This window comes from Ictidomys tridecemlineatus, chromosome 3, assembly GCF_052094955.1.
Source record: "Ictidomys tridecemlineatus isolate mIctTri1 chromosome 3, mIctTri1.hap1, whole genome shotgun sequence".
Taxonomy (NCBI): domain Eukaryota; kingdom Metazoa; phylum Chordata; class Mammalia; order Rodentia; family Sciuridae; genus Ictidomys; species Ictidomys tridecemlineatus.
Window position 1 is genome coordinate 139,749,356 of NC_135479.1, and position 11,765 is coordinate 139,761,120.

Here is an 11,765-nt window from a genome sequence, read left to right on the forward strand (position 1 = left end):
TTGGCCTGGAGATGCTCTTCACAAAGGTGGTTGCCTTCCCTGGTTGCAGACCCATGGGCCTCAGCTGGGTCAGTCAGGATTCTCACAGGCCTTATCTGCCTTCAGCTTGTGGACACGTTCCATGAGAATCTGCTTTGTTTGAGGCCATGTTCCTTCATCTCCAGGTACAGGCTCTGGTACAAGTAGACATCTCTAGATTCGTGGTATCTTGTGAGAACCTGTTGCACAACACTCACCCTTCTCCTCTGGGTTACCTATTCTAACCTATGCTCATGTGACTGCTCTACCTGCAGGCCAAGGTGTTTTTCCAGACTGAGCCCAGGAAATGGACAGTAGCAAGCTCATGGATGACCAGCCCATCTTTGATCACCTTCTGGATCTACTGATAGTTGGCGCCATTTGGGATTTAGCTGGTTTCACTACTCAGATCCACAGTAGAGGATGCTGAAGACAAGCCCCTTCTGAGGCATGAGTAGAACTATGGTTGTGGTTGTGGCCCTAAAAATATTCTTGAGCTTTGTTCTGGGATACAGTTTTAAGCTATTTGGGTCTTATTTGTAAGATTTGTTAGGTGGGACTGAAACAGTGTTTAAGGGTAGTTATTTCCCATCATTGAGACAAGACTCTTTTCAGTCTTCTACACAATATCTTGTGAGTGATAAGGTTTTCCACGGTGGCTGGTAGAAACAGGCACTACTCCCAAGTCTACACATGTGGCAGGTGCTGTTCCTTCCAATCTTGTTCTTCTGATCTGGGGGTCTCACCATGTTGCCCAGACTTGAGCTCGAGTGACCGCACAGATCTGTTTGACACACTCAATGATGGATTGCAGAATGCCAGCAATAGTGATGGCCCACTCAGTTGAATTGGGGAACATATCCCCCACCTCCTGGATTTGAACCCCTGTACTCTCTCATATTTCCTTAATCTTGCAGCCACCATTACCAATAAGAGAGCCACACTAGCAGGGACCACTAGCCTCAGAGTGACCAGGTCTACTGGCAACTGTGCTATTGGTCATAGAGCTGCTAATGTCCTCTTCCAGTTTGTCAAATGATCATCGCAAAGGCTTTGAAGATGGCATGAGTGGCTCCAACCAAAGTGATAATTCTCCTGGGGACAATTCTCTTCTAAGAGATTGATGCATGTATCACTCTCCTTGAGCATCTTCTCAACTGATTCTCCTTTCTTTCTGATGATACTGCAAACTTCCTTTCCATACATAAGTAGGCAAATAGTGAAAGTGACATTTAATCTACTTTCAATCACACCGGTGTCCATATCGAGAAGTGTTATGGGGAGCTGGACTTCGAGTGGTCAAGTCTTTGGTCACTGGTGGGGGTGAAAGCCAAAAAATGGTGGGCGGCGGGTAGGAGGAAGAGGAGGAAAGGGGAAATGGGGGGATGCGGTGGCAGAGGGCACAGGCTGCATATGCTCCGGCTGCTGCTTCTGCTGGTCTGGGAGGACCTTCTCATTTTCTAATTATTTGCTTGACAATAATTTATTTGTCCTCCAAGAAATACACATATGCCACAATGTGCATAAAGACCCAGAGACTACATCAGTTTCAGAAATAAGTAAAATTTGAAAACATAGTTATCTCACTCTATGCTCAGAAAAATAGTTATTAAGTTTTTGGTTTTGTCTTTTTGAGACAGGGTCTTGCTATGTTGCCCAGGAGGACCTTGAATTCCTGGACCCAAAGCAATCTTCCTGCCTCAGCTCCTGAATAGCTGGCACTACAGGTATGTACCATCACATCTGGCAATAGTTGTGGTGAGCCGTTTCTGCCGCTTATGCAGACTATGGTCGCCATTACAAGATGGCGCTGGCTCCGCTGTGGTTTGTGACAAACAACTCCTTATTTGGGAGAGTTGGCACATGGCTTTTCAGCACCCTATGAGAAAGTTCCACGTGGCAGCTTCGCATTGGGCCTTGAGATGCTTTATTAAGGCTGGGAGGGGCATCCGAGGAGTAGTAGAAGAAACATCAAGGGCCTGAATAAACCGCTGAAAGAAGATTCCCAAGTTGCCTCTTCCTTGCGGGCAAGGGGTCGCGACAAATAGTTGCTTGCTTTTATTATTTATATATTAAGTTTATCACTAAATGTATTTAATTATGCATTTATAAAAAGGAAACAAAATATGAAATACAAAAGTGTACAAATGGCTTCTGTGGAAAAATATGGAACTACTAAAGCAAAACTCATCTTAAAGAGTTGACCTAAGCATTAGCTGTAATAAACAACCATTCCAATCCAGGAAGTCAGGTAGGGTGGCACAGGCCTATAATTCCAGTGAATTTAGGAGATTGAAGCAGAGGGATCACAGGTCAATGCCAGCCTGAGAAACTTAGTGAGACCTGCCTCAAAACAATTAAAAAAGGCCTGGGATATACAGCTCAGAGGTAGAGTGCTTGCCCAGCTTAAAGAAGGCCATAGGTCATCCCCAGCACACACACACACACACACACACACACACAAAAAAAAACACACACACACACACACACACCAGAAATAAACAAAAAAAAAAACCCACAAAACACAAGATAAAACAACAAAAAATTAATACAAACAGATTTCTAACCCTAGCTGAAGAAATATTTGGGTTAATCTCAAGTTTCAAACTAGCTACCAACAAAACCTACATCTTACACTGGGCACAATGGTGCATGTCTGTAATCCCAGGGATTCCGGAAGCTAAGGCAGGAGGACTGCAAGTTCCAGGCCAGTCTCAAAAACATAGTAAGGCCCTAAGCAACTTAGTGAGACCCTGTCTCAAAAATAAAACTAAGCCAGGCGCGGGGCACATCTGTAATTCCAGCAGCTTGGGAGGCTGAGACAGAGGATCGCAAGTTTAAAGCCAGCCTCAGCAAAAAGTAGGGCACTAAGCAACCCAGTGAGACCCTGTCTGTAAATAAAATACAAAATCGGGCTGGGGATGTGGCTCAGTGAATGGTCAAGTACCTCTGAGTTCAATCCCTGGCACCCCCTCCCCCAAAGAAAGCTGGGGATATAACTCAATGGGAAATCATTCCTGGGTTCAATATCTTGCTAATAAATAAAGCCTATAACCAGCACACCTACAAGGCAGGTAGAAAATCTGCATAACAAAAAAATTTTAAAAAGGAGCCAAGTGTGGTGTACATCTGTGATCCCAGCAACTTGGGAGGCTTAGACAGGAGGATTGCAAGTCTAAGACCAGCCTTGGCAACTTAGTGAGACCCTAATAAGAGCTTAGCAAGACCCTATCTCAAAAAATAAAATTTTTTTAAAAAGGAGTAGGGGGTTGGGAATATGGCTCAGTGGTTAAGTGCCCCTGGGTTCAATCCCCAGTACCTCTCCCAATAATGGTCATTTAAAGCAGGATCTACTCAGTGCAAAATGCCAAAACATAGGTAGGACTTCAGTGGACCCCCCAAACTACCCCATTTATCCAATCATGGAATGATTATTCAATAAAACCTATACTATCTGTACATCTCCTATACCATCAGGGCCTTAGGTTCAATCCTCAGCATAAAAAAAAACAAAAACAAAAACAAATCTTCCTATGAACAGGAACACACACAAAAACTTCAAAGGGAATTAAAAACCAGTGACTTTATCCTTACTCAATCTTATTCCACCAAACTTTAAACTAAAACTACCAGAAAAAAAAGCTTTCTATCTAAACTTAAGTCTAATTCTCATCACCAACCTTGTTTCAATGAGGTAAGCAGTATATGTTTCTTGCATTTCATGGCATTTCTTCCAGTTCGCTTTTCAACCTCTGAAACACTGATTTCTATCTTCTTTAATCCAAAATTATTTTCTGTCATCTAGACAAAATGGAACAACAAAAAAACTTTAAGATGTTATTGAAAAGCCCACAGTTAATTTAATAAAACTCATCATTGGAGGCTGGGGATACAGCTCAGTTGGTCGAGTGCTCGCCTGGCATGTGCAAGGCCCTGGGTTCAATCCCCAGCACCATAAAACAAACAAACAAACAAAACAAAAAATCATTGGTATATATTTCTAGATAATTTGTTATATTCCTTAAGTTGTTAGGGATTGCTAAATGACAGCATCAAATGACAAGTACTTTTTATGAACATATTACATTAACTTTTTCAGAGGTATCTAAACGGGTACCATACATTTATTAAAATTCAGACATTTCCTTTAAGTGGCCAAAAATAAGTCTATATACAAAAGTGTAAGAAAACATCTTAGGAGCTGGGGAGGTGGCTCAAGCGGTACGTAGCGCGCTCGCCTGGCATGCGTGCGGCCCGGGTTTGATCCTCAGCACCACATACAAACAAAGATGTTGTGTCCGCCGAAAACTAAAAAATAAATATTAAAAAATTCTCTCTCTCTCTCTTTTAAAAAGAAAAAAGAAAACATCTTAAAGACACATATACCGAAAGCACCAGGAATCTATCTTCCCATCTAGACAACATATACACTGGAAGACTGTGATATAAATATTTGGGAACTCTGGAGTCTGAAGATAGCTTACAATTTCCAGAGGAAGGCTTGGATAACAAAGTGTAGTTAATTAAGATCAATTTCAGGTCTGTGCACATTGGTAGTGACCCATTCCACACTCTAGCCCTGTGGAAGACAGCTGTGCAGTGTTACCTAGAGTGGCTTGCATACAGCTTACAGGAGTCAAGTGGGCAAAAACACATCATGTCCTCTACTGTTGGTTGCCTCTTCTAATTAGACAGGCACAAAAAGGTGGTGGCCACTGTTATTGAACATTCTCATACTGTTACAGCCTCCCTCTGGCTTAAGTGACTTTTGTGGGGGACCCTTTATTTCTCCCCTCCATTTTTCTCTCTCTTAAAAGCTAAGTATTTGCTAAGAGCCACTGCCAAGTAATATGATGTGTGGCATTTTTGGATGAAAGATGAGGCCAGCAAGCCACTGAGATGATATGATTATGTTAAGATCTGCATTCATATGGATATTGGACTCCTGCTGTCCACCTCAGCCTGCTAGGGGACTCCTGGAGAGTTCCCATTGGATGGGGAAGTGCGGTAGGAGGGAATTCCGGAGGAGGAACTTCCTGTTGAACACAGAGCTACATCCCCAGGAGAATGCTGCATGGGTCAGTAGGCAATCTTCCCGGGAGCGTACGGGGCATTGGCAGCAGTTTCAAAAATAAAGTTTGTTCCTGCTTGAGTGGCTCGTGATTTTGTGCCCAGCCAGACTGAGGCAAATATTAAAACACCTGGAGATTCAAAAATAACTGGATATGTGTGGAAAATTAGAAAGTGACCACAAATATGCAGGGAAAAGATCAGGCTCTGAAAAAAAACCTATCAAGACTTTAAATTTACATATCAGACTGATCTTTGGCACACAGCCTATAAGGAAAAAAAAAACCTCAAAATAATAACAAGTAACAGCAAATTCTGTGGTAGGAAAATATGATTTCCAGAGATACCACATTTTTAGATTCAAAGGTCCTGTTTTCAACAACACAGGAAAAAAAAAATCACAAGGCATACAAAGAATCAGTAAAGTAAAGCTGGGAATGTAGCTCAGTTGTAGAATGTTTGCCTAGGATGCAAAAGGCACTGGGTTCAATTCCTAGTACCACCAAAAAAAAAAAAAAAAAAAAAAAATTTGCAGTGGCACACGCCTGTAATCCCAGTGGCTTGGGAGGCTGAAGTAGGAGGATCACAAGTTCAAAGCCAGCCTCAGCAAAAGCAAGGTGCTAAGCAACTCAATGAGACCCTGAATCTCTAAATAATATATGAAATAGGGCTGGGATGTGGCTCAGTGGTCGAGTGCCCCTAAGTTCAATCCCCAGTATACACCCCCCTCCCCAAAAAAACACAATCCAAAGCATAAAAATTATAAAGTCACTAGGGATGTGACTCAATAACAGTACTGTCTTGCCAGAATTTGAATACCATCGCTGCTACACATTAGCTGTGTAACTCTGGACAAATTATCAAACCTCTCTGCCTCAGTTTCCTCATCTGTAAAATGGAAACAACAGCACCTAAAATGAACTGAATGTTATGTCCCTCAAAACTCCTTTGCTGAAATCATAACCCCCAAAATAATGGTATTAAGAAGTAAGGTCTTTGGAATTTTATTATGGCAGTACAAACAAAGACAGTACCTAACTCAACAGTCACTGAGAACATTTAATGAGTCTATGTATGAAAAGAGTTTTGAAAGTTGCCTGGCATGTAGCTCCATATTACCAATTAGCCAACATTTGCTTAAGTTTTTCTAACTTTCTTTTTTTTTTGGTACAGGGGCACTTGAACACAGAGCTACATCCCCAGTCCTTTTTCCTTTTGAGACAGGTTCTCACTAGGTTACTGAGGGTCTTGCTAAATTGCCAAGGTAGGTCTCAAACTTGCGATCCTCCTGCCACAGCCTCCCAAGGCCCTGGGATTACAGGTATGTGTCATCATACCTGGTAAGTTTAAGTTTTTCTGATAATAAAAATAAATACAAGCTCAATATACAAAACCTGAAAATTGTAGTAAATATTTAAATAAATAGAGCTGGGTATGGTGGCACACATCTATAATCCCAGCTATTTGGAAGGCTGAGCAGATCACAAGTTTGAGGCCAGCCTAGGCAACTAAACAAGACCCGGTCTCAAATAAAAAATACAAAGGGCTGAGAATGTAGCTCATTGATAGTTCATCCCTGTTTAGTCCCTGGCACCAAAAAAAAAAAAAAGAAAAAGAAAAAACCCAAAACAAAACTGAGTCACCTTCAAAAACATCGGAAAATCATCACTGAGCTAGAAAATAACTTTTAAAAAATTTCTTGAGCTGGGCATGGTGGCACCCACCTATAATCCCAGCAGCTTGGGAGGCTGAAGCAGGAGGATCACAAGTTCAAAGCCAGCCTCAGCAACTTAGCAATGTCCTAAGCAACTAAATGAGATCTTATCTGAAAATGAAAGGAAAAACAGGAAAAAAAAAAAAAAAAAAAAAAGAACTGTGGATGTGGATCAGTAATTAAACACCCTTGAATTCAACCCCTGGTAGAAAAAAATAATAATAAATTCAATAAAATAAAAATTTTCTGAGTATGATTTAATCATCTGCTGCTTAGCTTGCTTAACTGATATATTCTATAACTCTGCATGTGAGCTTTCTGTTACTTAAAAGAAGAAAAGGGGGACTGGGGTTGTGGCTCATTGGTATTGCACTTGCCTCAAATGTGTAGGGCATTGGGTTTGATTCTCAGCACCACATATAAATTAAAAAAGCCATGAAGGTCCATCAACAACTGATATAAATAAAAATTTTAAAAAAAAAGGAAAGGTTTCTGGGGCTGGGGATATAACTCAGTTGGTAGAGTGTCCACCTTACATGCACAAGGCCCTAGATTCAATCCCAGCACTACCAAAAAAAAAAGAGGAAATGTTTCTTTTAGTTCACAGTTTTGGAAGTTCTAGTCCCTGTAACAAGGCAGCACATCATGGATGAAAGTGCATAAAGGAACAAAACTGCATAATAGCAGCAAGGAAGCAAAGAGAAAGAAGAGGGCTAAGGTCTCAATATCCCCTTCAAGGGCATGTCCTTAATGACTCAACTTTATTTCACTAGGCCCCATCTCCACCAGCTGCCAGTAGTGCCATAGGCCGGGGAAAAAGCATTTAACACATAACCCCTAAAATGTTGGGTCCAAACTACAGCACTAGGCCTATAAATTTTCTCCCCTCTTTTTGTATTATCCTCACCCTCAGAATACCTCAAACCTATTTATAGTTCTGGTCTACTCAGTTCTCTGAGTCAGTCAGAGAAGGTGCTAATTGTGCATTGGAATTTTTAAGTACTCTGCTCCATGAGCACTTGCAGGCTTAAAAAATTCAGTTACGAATTCCTTAGGCAATGGTTCTCCTCTAGCAAATTCCATAAGCCCCACCCTCCCTCTTAACTGTCAATTCAATGGAATCTTCCAGCCTGGAGGAGTATTCTCCTATTCCCTTGCTCTTTCCAATCCCTTCTGCTAGGGCTAATTACTACTTTCTTAGAGATTTGATTCCCCTCTCATTTTTTCCATTTTTCAAGTTATTTTAAGTAAAACTGACTATACTTTCAAAAATAAATGTACTCTTCCTCACAGGGAAATGTACAAAAGGAAATAACAGGAGATTTCTAATTAAACAATGGAAAAGAAAAGGATTTAAGACTCACACAAGGAAAAGAATACAGAAAAAGCCACAGCAGAGTTTCAAGAATGATGATTGCTGAGACAGAAGACCAAAAGTCTCATGACTCCTAGGCAGTGTTCCACCACCCTTTGGAACATGGTGATTGTCCAATCTGCAAAGTCAAAAATAAGGCTGATACAGCAAACTTCTGGCCACTGAACACTCAGATAGTTTTGTAAATAGATCAACACATCTTCTATAGCCTCTATTTCCTTCTCTAAATTGCAACTTAAGCATAATTACACTAAAAACCTTAAAACACAGTACTGGAACAACTTACAAGACTAATTTAAAGTTTCCTTCCTATCTTCCTTCCCTCTGTCCTTCCTTCCTTTTTAGAGAAACAAAATGGCTTAATGGAAAGAGCACTAATTTAATTCCAGTCAAGCTACTAACAAGCCTCTAACCTTGGCCAAACTACTCTCTGAGCTTTTGATTCCTCACTTTCCTACTGGGGGTAATTTTGAGAATTTAGTGGAAAGTAGAGCCCCACTCTACAGAACCCTCATAAATATAAAATCCAATTTCCCTTTCTACTCAGCCCACAGTCCTATCAATAACAATAGCCCAAGGCTATAAAACTATTGAAATTTTGCTCAACTAGAGATAGATTAAATGGAATAGAGGATGAAAAAGAGGAAAGAGTTTAGATAACCCTTAAAGTTTCTAGTTTTTTGAAAGGGAATTGAATAAATGAGTGTTTAAACAGATAATACAAAATTTCTGTACAAATGTCTTACGGTTTGTTTTTTTATTCTTCCCTCTCCGTACTAGGGATTGAACACAGGGGCCCTTTACCACTGAGCTACATCCCCAGTCTTTTTTTACTTTTTGAGACAGAATCTTGCTAAGTTGCTGGGGCTAGCTTCAAATTTGTGATCCTGCGTCCTCAGACTCTGGAGTGGCTTAATGATATGTACCACTATGCCCATCTGGCTTGTACTTCTTTATGAATCACTAACTAAAAGAGCTATTTTAGGAACCTCCATAAGTTAGGGTCACCAATGGATGGCTTCTTGTTACATATATTTTCAAATATTTTTTAAAAATGTCAAGAAATAATACATAAGTACAATGTCTTTTATAGGATAGCATCTCTGTACTTTCAAAAATAAACAGTTTTATTTAATTAATAAAAAAAATGCAGGGGCTAGGGCTGGGGATCAGTGTAGAGCACTCACCTAGCAAGTGTGAGGCACTGGGTTAGATTCTCATCACCACATAAAAATAAAATAATAAAATATAAAGATACTGTGCCCACCTATAACTAAAAAATAAATATAAAAAATGCATTATTAAAGTTTTTTATTTTGGGGGGGTACCAGGGATTAAATTCAGGAGCACTCAACCACTAAGCCACACCCTCTGTCTTATTTTTTATATTTATTTATAGACAGAGTCTCACTGCGTTGTTCAACGCTTCACTTTTTGCTATGGCTGGCTCTGAACTCGCCATCCTTCTGTCTCAGCCTCTGGAGCTGCTGGGCCGTCACCACAGTGTCCAGCTAAGTTATTTATTTTTAGTGTATTAATTTTTATTGACACATACTATTTATACATATTTATGAGGTACCATGTGGTGTTTAGATTCAGATATACATTGGTTTATATCACTTTTTGTTCTCAGGGGGTTTTGTTTTGTGATATGGGGGATTGAACCCAGGGATGCTACGCCACTGAGGTACACCCCCAGCCCTTTGTGTTTTTTGAGACAGGTCTCAGTTACCCAGGCTGGTCTTGAACTTTAGATTTTCCCATCTCAGAATCCCAAAGAGTCGGAATTACAGGCTGTATGCCAATACACCTGTCTTATGTGTGTGTGTGTCTGCCAACTCATTCTCTACCACTGAGTACATCCTCAGTCCTACGATTGAGGAAGAGAAAAGAAATAGAATAGGTAGAAAGGAAATTAACAGGGAAAAGAAACTAACTATAAATCTACAAAGTTCCACAAACACCCTCAACTTTCCTCAAGTCTGTTTTCTACCAGGCCTAAATTCTTAAAAAGCCTTTGAATTTTAGATTTTTGTGAGTACACATGATTAATGTCAACTACATTGTTGGTATTTTTAAAAGTTACTACTACCATGAACTTCCTTTCTTTAGATTAAATGAAGCCTAGGAAAAATACTGTTAGAGACTTGTCATCAGAGTATTTCCAAACATTAATAGATAATTGACTGGATGACAACAATCTGGAGATCCTGAAAGAACCAGACCACCATGGCCCACCTGTGCTCTATGATTAAGAGATCTGAGCTCACAAGGATAATGTCACACATACACATGAACTTCCCATGTTCACTATTTAGGGAGAGCCCAGGACCCCAAATGTGCATCTCACTCTAAATTACCTATACTCTTTCTCCCTTTGCTTGCTTTCCTAAGTAATTTCTTTGCTTTCTTAAACAAATCTTCATTTTTTTTTTCTTTAAAAGTTTGTGCCTCCTTTGGGACCAGGATTGTAGCTCCACATTACGGAGCTTGCCTAACACATGTGAGGCACTGGGTTCAATCCTCAGCACCACATAAAAATAAATAAAGAAAATAAACTTATTTAAAAAAAAAGTTTGTGCCTCTTTTTTAAAAATTTTATTTATTTATTTTTGCATTACACTTCTTAATACAACATTATATCATAATTTATCATATCTCTGATTATATATAAGGTATGTTGACACCAAATTCACATCTTCATAGTTTGTGCCTCGTTTGATGCAACCTGAAATTCCTTTCTATAGTATAAGTAAAGAATCTGAAAGGGGCCAGGAGCAGAAGTGTACACCCGTTATCCCAGCCACTCAGAGGCTAAAAGCAGGCAGATTGTGAGTTCAAAACCAGTCTCAGCAACTTAGCAAAGCCCTAAGCAACTCAGTGAGATTCTGTCTCTAAATAAAATACAAAAAAGGCTGGCAAAGTGGCTCAATAGTTAAGTGCCCCTGAGTTCAATCCCTGGTACCAAAATCATCATTATCATCATCTGTCAGGAGTGAGTGAGTTGGGGTCCCCCTTCTCCCTTCTTGAGGACCTCCTCAGATCCCTTCTCTAGTGACATAATCACTTCTTTTTTTTTTTTTCATATTTTCTTAGTTGTCAATGGACTTTATTTATTTATTTATATGTGGTGTTGAGAATCTAACACAGTGCCTTATACATGCTAGGCAAGTGCTCTACCACTGACCCACTGTCCCACAGCCCCAGCCCAATAATCACTTCTTAGTTAACCCAGATAGTCTTTATGTTCTATACTATGATTTTATGTTAAATATTGACAACTTCTTATAAAATGATTAATAAAAATTTGTCATAATCAAAATTTAAGTGTCCATGATACTACAAGAGGCATAGGGCTAAATGAAGGGGTTTGATCCCCAACATCATAAAAATAGAGGCAGAGACAGAAAGAGAGAAATAACCACAAGATTGAAAAACTATTTTATGGTTTTTCTCATATTTAAATGAGATCCTGACTACCCCACAAATAATTCTAAAATTATTATTTTATCTCAGGAGAAGATACAATGTAAACTTAATATTAAAACTCAATATAATAAGAAGGGTTGGGGATGTAGCCAAGTGGTA

General features: G+C 39.7%; 1 pseudogene; it reads right to left on the bottom strand.

The window, feature by feature from the left end:
* Positions 1-721: 721 nt before the first annotated feature.
* On the bottom strand, positions 722-3,686 carry LOC144376380 (poly(rC)-binding protein 2-like; annotated as a pseudogene).
* Positions 3,687-11,765: the final 8,079 nt, after the last annotated feature.